At 41.2% G+C, this 2,464-nt stretch overlaps 1 pseudogene; it reads right to left on the reverse strand.

The window, feature by feature from the left end:
• LOC128247881 (uncharacterized protein DDB_G0271670-like) overlaps positions 1–2,464 on the reverse strand; it is a 10,484-nt pseudogene that overhangs the window by 568 nt on the left and 7,452 nt on the right.

Consider the following 2,464-nt stretch of genomic DNA (forward strand, 5'->3'; position numbering starts at 1 on the left):
GGGGAGGAGGAGGAAGAGGAAGGGGAGGAGGAGGAAGAGGAAGGGGAGGAGGAGGATGGTGATGATGATGAGGAGGAGGAGGCTGACCCTTTGAATTACAGGCACAACAGAAATAGGAAGTAAGAGTGAGAGAAAGTTAGGGTGGAAGAGTACAGCAGGGTTCGCCATCATCCCCTGCCGGAGCCTCGTGGAGCTTTAGGTATTTTCGCTCAATAAACACTCACAACGCCCGGTCTGGGAATCGAAACCGCGATCCTATGGCCGCGAGTCCACTGCCCTAACCACTGGGCGATTGCGCTTCCCCACCATAAATAATGTATATACAAACGTGAAACCGCAATAGCGCTATAATTTTATCTTTCACAGTTGTGTTTATTCTGCTACAAATACACTTCGCTTTCTGTGCTAAACACATAGCTGTCCTAGACTGAGGTCAGTGTACTGTCATTCGGAACGAGTTCTGATTTTGACACACAGTCTCTAAAAATTATTTTATTCTCACATAATATCCTATAGCTTAGCAATGTTCTACGTTTATATATTCAGTATCAATGATATTCACATACGTAATATATTACTGGTAGAATCGTTAACACGCCAGGTAAAATGCTTAGCAGCATTTCGTCTGTCTTTACATTTGACTTCCGCCGGGGTCAACTTTGCACTTCATCCTTTCGGGGACTATAAAATTAGAACCAGTTGAGCACTAGGGTCGATATAAGCGACTTATTGCCTTCTCCGAATTTAATGGCCTTGTTTTAATCATTGTGTATAATACAATGTCTGCATCATTTCACAGCTGATTGGCCAGCCTTCCAAACGCAACACTTTCTTCGCCAAATCTAAAAGAGATATCGAGCTGGAAAAACGGTTTGCTGCACACTAAACTACTCAAATAGGTACAAATCATCTACCATGTTTTTGTACATTTCATTCAATAGCAATTTCTGGATTTCTTTAGAAGTCTAGGTCGAGCTAGATTTCACAGTATCAAACTGTTTCATGCTGGTTGTAAGACCAAAATTCTTTGTAGTAATCGGGACTGGAAAAGCATATTCAACTGCAAAGAGCAGTCCTTGTACGAGCATTTATGGTACTTTATATTTTTGCCCGAAGAGTTTGAATGTTGAAAATTTTCGAAACTGAATTATGCAACCAATTGACGTTTCTTTTTACAAAAGTTGTTAGAAACATTGCAGAAAGTAGATAGCGTTGGAGTTAAAACAGTCTTCGCTCGACAGATTTATCACAGTAAGAATGTCAGCTATGGCTCTGTTTTCAGCAACATTTGCTTGCCTTCAGTTGTGAAAGGATTCAACACCAGAAGAAATCAACTATGAAGAAATCAAAGCCTTAACCACCCTGGCCCTTTTCTGACTTTCACGAGGACTTAAAACACCATGAGTTGTTCATACTGACTTTCTACGATAACGATTCGTTGAAAAAGAAGTTCATGTAATTACTACAGGCTTACATTGGCAATAGCTTTCTCAGAAATAGCAGTTAATAAACCTCTGTGATTATGGAGCTCCTTCATAATATAGTAGCGATGATTTAATAGGTTTACATGTAATTTGGGAAGACGGATTCTTACACATAAGCAGTTCCTTCAGGTACTCACTTTCCTTTTATTCCATGAAGCTTTTATGTAGCTTCCTTACAAGTATTGATATGAGCTTGCTTCGCTTTAGAAGATGGTTTGTCCTCATACCATGACTTGTAATGGCAAATGCAGCTTATCATTCATGCTAGAAAAGACAAGATAATTTTCGTGGAACGAATCCTGATGTTTAATTCTACCGAATCACAGCATTTCTAGGCATCTTGACACGCTGCATTCCTTCTTTGGGTTCAGAGGTCATGAACGGAGAGATTAATCTTAGCATGGAATTATCGAATAATGCATTCTATTTGGCTGAGAGCTTAAGATTCATCGTAGGATCTTTGAGTCGCAGGCATTGATGGTTCAGTTAAAGGATATCCCTCAACCCACGCTCAGCCTGGGTTCGATACTTGGGTCCTGAAGTCTCTCTCTCTTGCTTTCTTTCAGTTCATGTCTCTTCCAATTTTATACTTTTAATGGTTTCAGCTTTATACGGCTTTATATATATATGTGTGTGTGTGTGTGTGTGTGTGTGTGTGTGTGTATGTGTGAGTGTGCGTGCGGGCACGCGTGTGTGCGTGCGTGCACGTGTGTGTGCGTGTGTGTATGCATGTGTGTGTGTGTCTGTGCGTGTTTATGTGTGTGTGTGTATTGTGTGAAAGTATACATTATATGTATATTTATGTGTGTGTATATGCTGAGAACCCCTTCGGTCATGATTGACCATGGGATTGAACCTAAAAAGTTACCCTCCCAAGCACAAGTCCGGGCAAGGTTGTTTATGAAAGACCAGCAGTCCCCCATGCATACCGGCCTCCTTTCTCCATGCCACCAGTGTTATCCAAGAGAAAGGCAAAGGCC

The sequence above is a fragment of the Octopus bimaculoides genome, chromosome 5, assembly GCF_001194135.2.
Source record: "Octopus bimaculoides isolate UCB-OBI-ISO-001 chromosome 5, ASM119413v2, whole genome shotgun sequence".
Classification (NCBI taxonomy): domain Eukaryota; kingdom Metazoa; phylum Mollusca; class Cephalopoda; order Octopoda; family Octopodidae; genus Octopus; species Octopus bimaculoides.